General features: G+C 37.7%; 1 protein-coding gene across 1 annotated transcript in view; it reads left to right on the forward strand.

Annotated features, from left to right (window-relative positions):
- The window catches only part of LOC111505504 (protein O-mannosyl-transferase TMTC1), an 816,809-nt gene that overhangs the window by 783,012 nt on the left and 21,045 nt on the right, over nucleotides 1-12,752 (forward strand). The window lies entirely within an intron of this gene.

Consider the following 12,752-nt stretch of genomic DNA (forward strand, 5'->3'; position numbering starts at 1 on the left):
CGTGACAGTATCCGTTGCAGAAAGCCCCTTTCTGAAACCGTACTGCGCAGCCGATAGTAGTTCATTTTGTTCTATGGCTGCTTCTAGTCTTCCTTTGAGTAGAATCACATAGAGTTTACTTACGGTATTCAGTAGGCATATGGGTCTTCATGTCTTGTTTTGATCCTCTGTTATACCCTTTGGAATCAGGACTAGTTTGGGCGTACTCCAAACCTCCGGAAATGTTTGGGTTATGAGCAATAGATTAACCATTTCCAGGAGCCAAAGTGGTTCTAGTTCCCTTACCATCTTGATCACCTCTGGTGGAATCCTGTCTATAGGCTACTATTGTCATAGACTTCTGTTAATGCATCAAGATCATTTTGCACAGTGCTGGATTTCTTTGATGGTTCCATAGATCTTGAGATCCTCCGCATATATTGAGAAGTTGGAATGTTCAAATACTCAAACAATATTGTTGATATAAATTATAGAGAATAATAGTCTCAAATGACTCCCCTGTGGTACACTTGATGTAACCATATAAAGTTCTGAATGTTAACCGGTACCATCCACAAATTCATACCTTTCTGTAATATATGACAATTTTCACCCTAGAAGATGCCTATCTATGCCGATCTCCGCAAGTCTTTCAATGATCAAATTATGACTTATTTCCACTTGCATCTGATCATTGATACTCTATATCAAATAATCTGTGAACATTATCAAATTAGTATCAATGGATCTATAGTGGAAAACCATATTGTTGTTTTATTATCTCATTTTGTGTATGGCCTAAAATAATTCCATTGATGAATTTTTCAAACAATTTTGCTAATAGGTCTGTAATTTTCAATAATACGCTAATCACCACTTTCGAGAAGTGGCATGACGATGAAAGATTTCCACTTACCAGAAAATATTCCCGTCCGTAGGAAACAATTATAAATATGAAAAAAGGGTAATATCAAGTTATCTTTAGTTTTTTTTCATAAATAGCCCTGGTATGTCGTCCGGACCAGAATACTTGCGTATATTCATACTAGCAATTGCTCCTGAAATCCGTTGTTCAGAAAATTTTACTAGTCCAGTCATTTGGTAGTTTTACCTGGAAAGTTTTCCGGGAGTTTTGGAAATTGATTAAGTTATAGATTTGTGTATGCTCTTTTCGTATTTCAACTTTGCCATCACGTACCCCCGCCGCTCGCACCGCCATCTTGAAAAAATGGCGTCTAAAAACGATTTTTTGGGAATATCTCCTTTCCGACGCATTTTGCGAGAAAAATATCTATGTACAAAATTAAACTAGAAAAAATTTCCTACAATTTATGTATCAATAATTTTTTTCATAAAATCAATAGTTTTTGACGTAAGAGCGCCACAAAGTACATTTTAATAGACGTTTTTAAAAAAAACTCATTTCCACACCACCTATAGGTAGAGTAAGCGGCGCGTTTTTTTTATTGTGGTTTCCCCTATAGGCCTAATCCACTTTTGATAAATTTTATTTTGAAATTTAGCGCAATCTCCTTCGCTTTGCTGTTCCTGATGGACCGGGTGTTACGACTTCGTCCTGAGCATCGATCGAAACATCTAGGACCGAAATTTCGTCCGCATCATCTGCGATGTGACTATCAGATTCATCACACGTCTCTTCATTTTCGATTTCATCGAAAGCTTTTTCAAAAATAGTCGCCGTTTCTTCATCATAATTATATGATGGAATTGGCGAATTATTACAACAACCACTACAATTTGCGCATATAACCGAGCATTTCAATCCAGTTTTTCTGCATCCACAGGCTTTTTGACATCCTTTTTTACACTTGCAGGAAATAAGTTACAATAACGATTCTGGAGCGGGGGGCTGGAGCATCGTAACAGGAATTAGTCCATTTTTGTTTCTATTCCATCCCCATTCTTCTGCATTTTTTTCATTCCCGTACCACTGCTGAACCTGGTGATAGGCTCGGAATGAATGTTGTCGTACTGCTGCTTCTGTTGGTGGTAGTGATGCAATATTAAATTTACTTTTATATGCTGATTTTGTGCTATATGCTATATTCGTTAAAAGACATGTTTTTTTTACTTTTCACGTCACTTTAACCGTATAATTGAAGGAGAAAACGTTCTCCTCCTTCAGCAATGCTCTCTGGATCAACGTTCGGATTTTTAAATACCTCAATAACTTGGTTCAAATCAGGATTTTTTCGGAGTACATTAATGAATTTAATTTTTCCTTGATCAAAGAGTGCACATGTGGTATCACAGCCACTGAAGGCATGCAAAAATAAAATATGATCTGCAGCTGTTTCATCTATGATATTTTCAGTGGAATATATTTGCTGGGGAATTTTTCCTTTTCCTGGTTTGAGAAAGTACACGTTCGCTCTCGTACATAGAGCTGAGAAAAGAATCAGAAGATCTATATCTTTGCCGACCACTATTACAGTATCTTCAAATTTTGTTTTCAACATTCTAATGAGGCGGTTCTTGTTCGCATTATTCCCCAGGAATTTATCTTGCGACACAGTTGGAATCATTGTCTCGTCGAAAACTACTGAAGCAGCTATTCTTGATCCTCGGGATCGTTCTGCGTATTTCGTACTACGGGTTGCTAAATCTTCAGGATATCCGTCGAATACGATTATGGCATTGGATTTATATTTTGATCGAACGTACGTGATGTAATTACTGCAAATAGATGAAAATGGTTCACGGCGATGCCAAATGACTCGGTGTAATAAGTGCCCTCCATCGATGACGTACATTGTATCACCAAAATTTATGTCTCCAGAATGTTGCTTAAAAGCCTTATATATCGAAGATTTAACGCATTTACGCATGCCTTCGCCATTGAAAAGTGATAATGGAAATTATCGTTCGTACGCAAGAAAGTTTTCAAGTTCCTCTTCAGATTCTTTTGCAATACACATTCGTTGGAAAATTGATAATGGATTAATCGGAACAATTTCACCTTCTATTGGGATGCCTGCAGTCATAACACCAAGTGATTTTATTGTCATTCCGCTTGAATTTCACCGTATAAAAATCGCTGCCAATGATTTTAGAAATGCCAGTGCAACCAATTTCTCGAGCCATGTAACAATTAATGTTTTCATCTCCAACAACTCCAGTGTTTATTGACATAATATCCTTTATTTCTGGAAAAGGTGAATGGTTGGCAACCAATCCATCAGAATTTTTAAATCGTCATCTTGAACGGCTTACTCTTGAACTTCTCATTCCGACGTGCTGCTCGGAACCAGAAAAAGTAACATTGCAAAAGTTTTCTACTTCGTCGTAAATATTGTGCAAGAATACCATTCCTGAAGTCCACTTGGAAAGCACGCTTTCGTTGACTCCTCGTCCATGAGTAAGACCACCAAGGCATTTCATCGTTCTCATCAGCGATTGCTCAATTGTCATATCAGACCATGTGCTACACCAAAATTTGTCAGAACGTCTAATTGTAAAATATCCTTTAGTTGTGAAAAGTTCGTATTCTTCAGCTGACATTCGTTTCTTTAAATCCGACATGTCCTGCAAATATAAATGGCAAGATTCTGCATATAAGAAGTGGCCACTAGCATGAAAATAAGGAATCATTTTCTAAATAGTGTCAAGATGTAAATTCCAATTGACCATTCTTTCTGCTTCAATGAATTGTTTAACAAGTGTAACCATCCGGAAATACTGGACCCATAATTTTGCTGTACGGCCACGTTGTTCAAATGTAATCAATTGATTCTCAAATTTCTCTGCAAGTTCTTGACAGCATTCTTCTTGGTCCGCCTCGAGTATCACTGACCTATCGAAATTGTATAAAATTCTTTCTAATTCTGCATTGAGATCGGGTGTAATATCTATTGATTGAAGAACAATTTTGGCAATTGAAAGATGTGTCAATATATGTGCTCTTACCGCACGTGAATACGCATGTCCTTTCATAATTTTTTCAATTGAATTAGTTGCGTAAATAGTGTTAAAAAGCTCTTTTAATCCACTTCCAGTCATTATGTATCCAATTGATCCCAAGAATGACATCAATAAATGAAATCCACCGAGTCTTACGACAGTATTACTGAATTTGGAGTCCACATCGTATGAGAAAATAATGTCCTGCGCTTTGAAATACAAAGGCTGGTCAAATGTAACAAAACAAGTATGCTGATGTAATGATTCACATTTTTCAGACGCAGATAAGAGAGCAGTCAAAATTGTATCGTAATCATTCGGTGGAACATTGATGAAGGGCAAGCATCCTACAAATGATTTTTGGAAATGGAGTTCCACTGTCACTTGTTCCATGAATCCGCTTCATCCAGGTATGTTACGCAGGTCGGCCCATTTTCCATAGAGCCACAATAAATCTGAAACAGACGACTCCGAAACCTCACGAATGCTACCGAGGTTTTGAATCTTATTGGTTTTCAAGCCCGTATCGTTTTTTTTTTCACAAATGTTTTTAATGCAATGTTACCGAAATTACCAACGACTTTTGCAGATGGCATTTGCTTTATTCGTGGAATAATTTGATCAGGAGCGATAGTAGTTTTAGGTGTTACACAATGGATACCACCCATGGCATGGAAAGTATTATTACCATCTAATGCCTGCGTATTGAAATCAGCCTTGTCAAAAACAAATTGAGAAAATGCGTTATCATCGATACTCAACGGTGGACGCATAATAGCTGAAACTTTGTTGCTTCGGTGTATGGAGAGCAAAATCTTGGAGATGATAATACATCTATCAGTCGCCGAGATCCATACTTACGAAACAAAAATGTAGCTAATCCAATCTGCACTGTTGACATGAAAGATTTCGGCCTTGCTGCTGCAATTATAGAATGAGCGAGAGCAATACTTTTTTTCTTCCATTTTTGAAGGGACGCTCGTTCGTTTCTTCAAATTACGCTATCTAGAAAAATGCGTAAAGTTTCAGGTATATCAGACTCAGAGTCTTGAAAAAAATTATCCGATGGAGGATAATGTGTTGTTTCGTAGACTGTAGAGCGAATGTCCTGTATAACAATTTATGCTGCTGTCTTCACAATACGCCTACGTTCTTCTGCATTGTCATCACTTTTTTGATTATACTAGGCTTCTGTTAATAACTTAAATCCTGTATTTCGAAAACAAACGACTGGAGCTTTATTGGCAGTGACGGCAATTAAAATATCATCACCGTATTTTTTGAGTAGTTGCGCTTTTACCGTTTTTATGTGGGGACGGTGATCACCTTCAATTTTGGTCATCAATTCGTCCAAGGAAAACTGACACTCGTCGAAATTCTGCTCAAGATAAAAATATATGAACTGCATCGCAGTATCTATCTCAGTGGCATACGGACCTTTTTTTTATATCTTCAGCTGGTGGTGCTTGATATAATTTTTTCATGCAGGAATTATGGTACTGTGCATCGGCTGCGACCAAATCATTCACATGCTCAAGACGCTCAACAGTTGCTCGACCCCAATCATCATTACGATTTCTGACAAGATTTGAAATACTGTCTTTCATTGACAATTTCCTCACACTATACACTACATTACGCTTGCACAGCCGCGTCTGTTTTTGTTTAGCTATAAATTCTGCTGTTATCTCTTCAGCACATAAAAAACAATGATTTTTAAAAAAGAATACTGGGTGCGAGGATCGCAGTAGTGGCTGAGGTTTCGTGGCATCACTTCCTCTACGCAATGATGTAACGATTAACTTCTCATTATTGTATCGTTTTCGACACACATCATGAAGCACTATCGATTTGAGTCCCGCCAAAAGTTTAACTTTATTATCATTTCTTTCAACACTTGACTTACGAAAAGTCTACAATCCTTTTTCTTTCACTTCAACTGTTTCATTTTCTAAGAGTGAATTGTCACAAATAAAACAATTTTCTGTATTAGAAACCATAGCTCTAAGAACACAAACAACACTGTTCGACGATGAACGTATACTGATGACAGCCTCAACTAAATATTTCTCGTAATATAGCTTCTACCGACAAATGTTTCGTTGAAGGTCGAGAGTATGGAGACTATATACACTGTGTATAGTCTCCATAGTCTAGAGAAAGGAACCCAATACAAAGGCGACATATTACCCTTATACCTGCATCTTCAAAACCGGCGGCAGTAATAGAATATTTTAGAAAAATATACGAAAAACACGTGGTGGTGCAGATGAATAATACTTTGAGGTGCTCGTACGCCAAAAACTATTGATTTTATGAAAAAAAATATTGATACATAAATTGTAGGAAATTGTTTCTAGTTTAATTTTGTAAATGAATATTTTTTTCGTAAAATGCGTCGGAAAGGAGATATTCCTAAAAAACCGTTTTTAGACACCATTTTTTCAAGATGGCGGCGCGAGCGGCAGGGGTACGAGGTGGCAAAATTGAAATTCGAAAAGAGCATACCCAAATCTATAAATTAACCAATTTTCAAAACTCCCGGAAAACTTTCCAGGTAACCCCCTTTTTTTACCAAATGACTGGACTATACAGAGTGATCAAGATTTTCGTCAAGCATTTGCAAGAGGGTCGTGAATATATATACATACGTAAGTAAAAAATTGCTTTTACCGGTGTCAGCTGACTGATAATTTAAAGATGCTGATTGAAGTAGGTTAATTTAAATAACTCATTTTTTTTTATTTTATATACTTCCAGAAAATTCTAGAATTGATGAGAATTTCATTTCTTCATATTATTCTCGTAGTTATAATATTCACTATGAATCAATCATTTGAAATGTATACGCTATTGAGGAGAAGGTTGATACAGATATTGTCCTGCATATTTTTCAATCTTTTGTGAACTTCATGTTTTTTGTAAGCGAGTTTAAAACTTTCTTTTCAGTTGAGATGTAGGTACATTTATTTTTATTACATCAATGATTGTTTCATAGAATATTTCAATTAATGTATCCACGTTTTACTCTTCGGAAAATTTGACTCAATTCATTCGCCTGTATTCCAAGTTATTTTATCATGAGGAGCTCTGTTAGAGTTCAATTGATTGATTTTGAGACAAAAGTAAAGTACTCTTATTTTGGAAAATCTCGAGATAAGTTAATTGAAAAAGTTGTTCAGCATTAAAAAATACATCTAGATTTGAAGACATGGCCATCAAAGTGGAAGTGGAAAGTTATAATGGTATGAAATGAATATATGGTATGGAATGAATATTACTGGAGTTTTTTCCCAACACCAAATCGTTATTTTTGACACCTCAACACGTGTTTCGATCACCAAGTGGTACATATATTTTCATGTACTATTGACCATGAGTACAGATCAATCATATACAAAGTATATACGAGTAAACCGCTATTGACGAGTTCTACACCTATTAAGCCTGAGTTATTCAACTCTCCAAAAAAAATTGACCGTTATATATATATATATATATATATATATTATATATAAAAATATGAAAGGTAATGAGTTAATAATCGGACATAGCTCTCAAGATAGTGGCAAACCATAGCTCCGTGTTTCGGATTTTTGGCCCATCAGCAGTATGCTGCAGCCAAGAATGCACGGAGCTACCAGCAGCCACCAGCATATATATATATATATATATATATATATATATATATATATATATATATATATATATATATATAGTAAAAGGTTATTGGATATAGCACTCATAGGAAGGTGGGCAAACCGCAGACACGTGTTTCTGGCTATTTAGCCTTCGTCAGTACGGTACAGCCAAGTGTAAAGGATAGACAACACTTGGTTGCAAGAAAGGGGCCAAACAAAGCAAGCGGATTCATCATCAGGGGCCAACTGCGATTTCGTGTCATCGTTGGAAGACCTTGTGATTACAAGGACTAACTCCCAACTTCGTCACGGGAGCAGCTATAGCAACCTGCGTGACATCCCTTGGCCCCTTTCTTGCAACCAAGTGTTGTCTATCCTTTACACTTGGCTGTACCGTACTGACGAAGGCTAAATAGCCAGAAACACGTGTCTGCGGTTTGCCCACCTTCCTATGAGTGCTATGTCCAATAACCTTTTACCATTGATAATATATATATATATATATATATATATATATATATATATATATATATATATATATATATATATATATATATATATATATATATATATATATATATATAAAAAGATAGAGGGATATTGAGTGGGATGGTATTATCAATGGTAAAAGGTTATTGGACATAACACTTTTACCATTGATAATACCATCCCACTCAATATCCCTCTATCTTTTTATATATATATATATATACCGGGTGTCCCACATTTTATGTGACAAGCAATATCTGGTTTGTTGAAGGAGATATACAAAAATGTTTCATACAAAAGTTATAGGAGTTTGTAAGAGCTATATTTTGATATAATTTTCAAATATACAGGGTGTTTGGTGCACTTTTCCTTAAATATAAAGTTTCAAAAAAACTTATTTACTCGTACACGAATCCAGTCTATATCTTTTATTAAATTGAACTAGACTACTACTGAATACAAACCATTATTCTCACCTCTACGATACGATATCGATATAATATTGAAATTCTTGAGAATGTGACTATCTTGAGGGTGAATTGCTTTATATTGCACAATTTCATCAAGTAGCTTATGCTTGTTGATGCCATAGTAACAAATGTTGTTGAATTGTATCTACTTGTCAGTTCGATTCAGTGATTCTTTTCAAAACAGTAACTGTGTTCTTTGTGCGAAAACTCCAGTATGCCTTTCGCGTTTAGTCCAAGTGATTGCATTGATATGTTATTAACTTTTGGGGAATGTCAGAAAAACTGCCGTCAAGCACAACGTCTATACCAAGAACGTTTTCCAGACAGACCCATTCCGTCACGAATGACTTTTTCGAGAGTAGAAAAATTGCGAACTCTACTATAAAGCATCGTCATCATACGAGATCTGTTAGAACTGAAGATTTAGAAATCAATGTGTTGGCTTATATTATTATTCATCCACATGTTTCTATCCGTACTCTTGCAGAAGAAGTCGGGGTGAGTAAATCTAATGTACAGAGAATTCTGAAAAAAAATAAATACCACCCATTCAAAATTCAGTTGGTACAAGGTTTGAAACCCACGGACTTTGAACGACGACTTGATTCGCGATTCCACAATAATCGACATAACAGTCACTATTGGTCTCAAGAAAATCCCCACTGAGTCCGCGAAAGTAATTTTCAAACTACTTGGGGTATTGATGTATGGTGTGGATTGTTCAATGGCCGCATCATAGGACCTTACTTTTTCAATGAAAATCTCAATGGATTGCGATATTTACATTTTCTAGAAAATGATTTGATCCAGTTGATGGAAGATATTCCCATAGCAGAACGAAAAGGAATTTGGTGGCAACAAGATGGTGCTCCTCCTCACAATTCACAGGTTGTTACTGAATATCTGGATAGAACGTACTCAAATAAATGGATTGGTAATAAGGGTCCAATTCGGTGGCCGGCTCGTTCCCCAGATTTATCACCGCTTGATTTTTTCCTATGTGGTTATTCAAAAGATATTGTTTTCACTACTCCCCCTTTGAATGTGGATGATCTGAAAATGAAAATTCGACTAGCGTGCAGTGATATTACGCCTGATATTATAAGAGCGACTTGTACGAGAGAAGTGATTCGACGTTTCGAAGCCTGTATAATATCTAATGGGCATCACTTTGAACAATTTTCATGACTTATTTCTAGGTACCTACCATTCTTATGGAATGATTTATCAAGTTATATTATTTACATTGTTATTAATTAAAGATTTGTTTTCGAATACACCTCTTTCAATTTCGCAATTGTTTCATATTCAAAATGATTCCTGACTGAATTCCACAACTCAAAATTGAAACCATCACTTCGAACACCCAAAATTTTGACTAATTTTCATGTGATCTGATGCAGAGAGAATGATTGTATGAGATATTTTTAAAAATAATAGTCGTTCTCAAGACTTTACATTTTGAGCAATAACTCAACAACGCCGTAACCGAATTTCAAAAACCAAACATGAAATGATATCAGAATTTAACGTAGCATCTGAATATGTAATGATATACAGGGCGTTCTATTTTAAAAAATGGAATTTTGGTCTGTAGCACCTACACCAAACACCCTGTATATTTGAAAATTATATCAAATATAGCTCTCATGAACTGAACTCCTGAAACTTTTGTATGAAACATTTTTGTGTATATCCTTCAACAAACCAGATATTGTCTGCCACATAAATTGTGGGCCACATATGTATATATGGGATATATATATATATATATATATATATATATATATATATATATATATATATATATATATATATATATATATATATATATGGATTAACGAAGTCTCTCAGTCAACAAATAATAAATCAAATCTCTGTTCTACTTTGACAAGCTTCAGGGCACTAAAAATGAGTTGAAAACAATAAATTGAACATTCTGACAAAATGTCAAAACCAAGAAAAATCTTATACATGTTCAACCTTCTCCGTCAGTTTGTATGTGTGCCAAATATTGGTTGTTTGTTTTTCCGTTGGCTATCTGCCACACGTACCTACAAAGACATAGGTCTGCATGAGAGGAAAGGGAGAACCCTGAGCATGTCACAATTCACCTCTCCAGAATATTATTCATCATTCCGACTCCTACCCCGGAGTTTGCTTGTGGAATTGTTTCCTGACTCTATCTGCAGGTGGCGCAGTGGACATATCACTGAATCAACTGCAGAGAGATTCTATGACTAGCTGGACTTATTTTCATTTGGTCGTGTGAAACTGACATACAGAATATTTTTCGCTGCGATAATTTCGAAGTTTTTTCCACAAATACGACTATTTCTGGTGGATGTTCAGCCGTTCACCAGTAGTTACATATCTCCTATTAGTGAGTGCGTTGGTTGTCACCAGAAGTCTCGACCCTCCAGACTTCTGGTGAGTGCGTTCAAACTATCACTTTCTGGAACTGTTCATCGCCTACCCTTAAGATATCAAAGGGTGTGAGTTTTTTGACAGCAGTATGGAGGAACTGCTTGACAGCCTGATGGCCAGAGACAGGGGTGAAGTAATTACCTTCATGGGTTTATTGCATGATCGCCTGTGCCTGAGTCCATCAGAATTGCTAAGGGGCAGCTCCGTGGTGGCAGTTCGGAAGGCCTCTGGCCCTCTACCAGGGGCTAAGGAGCTTCTCGAGCGTCCGTCACGGAATGTATCCTCCAGAGATACTCCCGTCGGCATTACCCTCCCTGGTCAGTCTGAGACCAACAACGACGAGAATACGATCAAGCCTCAAGAATCGGCCAACAAAAAGCGTCGCCTTCCAGAAGAGTTTCCTCCTCTTCCATCAAAACCAGTCGCTCCAGTAAACAAAACTTCCGGCAACAAGCCCAAAAAAGTGACTAAAAAGATGTCAAAGCTCCGAGACGAAGCCAAGAACAACACTTCAGAGTGAGTACTCTCAACAACAGAGTCTTTCGTCAAAGGTGACCATGAAATTCTGGTTGACGACAATATGACTGAAAAATCGATTTCGACTATATAGGTTGAAAACCCCAACGATCAGAAAACTAGCTTCCCTCTCCTTCCACGTCCTGGGGTGCCCCAAAGCACCAGAAAAACACGCGTCCCCCAATTGTCGTTCGCCAGAAGGACAAGTGTGTTCAATTCACAAAACTGGCTGCCTTCCATAAGGTGAACTTTACCAAGGCACTAAACATGGCTGACGGCATCAAAGTTCAGCCTTCTTCGGCCGAGGACTACAGGAGTATGTCTGAACTATTGGTGAGGGAAAAAATTCCCCACAACACGTATACCTTACCTGAAGACAGGCAAATTAGAGCCGTCTCCAGAGGAGTCCCGAAACATCTGGAGACCGCTGACATCGAGGACGCCTAGGTTGAAAAAGATTTTCAACCATCATCCGTCACAAGGATGATGCGAGGAAATCGACCGCTCCCCCTGGTTTTGGTTCAAGTGAACCAGCGGTTCGGGCATAGCCAACGGCTATTCCCATTTGCGTCAAATGCGCCGGCAGACACCTTTCAGGTGAGTGCAAGAAGCCACGAGCAGATCCACCAGGTGCAATAATTGCAAGGGTGTGCATACTGCAAACTAACGCGGTTGTCATGAGTTCCCCAGGGTTCGCAGGAGGACCAAAGTAGCTTCAAATGCCCCCCGAAGTACACCCACACCTGGAAAGCATCCTGCCGGAGCATCTGGCACACGCCCGGGAATGAGCTACGCAGGAGCGGCCAAGAGCGGTAGCACCTTCGCCAGGCCGTTCAAGGCACCCAGTAGTCCACGCTCGTCGGAGGTTAGTGGTATCTGTTCCACTCTGGACCAGATGAAGAAACTTGAGGTTGTATTTTCGATTGCCAATAGTATTTCAAACAAGAAATTAGATTTTGAGAATTTTTTGATACAACAAAACATCGATGCTGCACTGGTGCAGGAAACCCACCTGCATAATGAACCTTTTGGTATTCCAAACTACCGTTTTCACCACAGAGAACGTGTTGGACGTGCTGGAGAAGAAGTTGGTATTTTTGTCAAACGTAATCTCCCTCACGTACAATTCGGCATTGACTTGGATCAGTTACATGGCACGGAAACCGTGAGCGGTGAGCTCCAAGTGAGAAGAGGTTGTCATAGACTAATCCCAGTTTACAACCCTCCGCGAAATCGTCTACTCCCAGAATCACTGGATGAACTGCTGATGTCGACAAATACCCCCACAATTACTGCTGGTGACTTCAAC

This window comes from Leptinotarsa decemlineata, unplaced genomic scaffold (genome assembly GCF_025532065.1).
Source record: "Leptinotarsa decemlineata unplaced genomic scaffold, Ldec_3_MD MMD2_tig00004307_RagTag_RagTag, whole genome shotgun sequence".
NCBI classification, from domain to species: domain Eukaryota; kingdom Metazoa; phylum Arthropoda; class Insecta; order Coleoptera; family Chrysomelidae; genus Leptinotarsa; species Leptinotarsa decemlineata.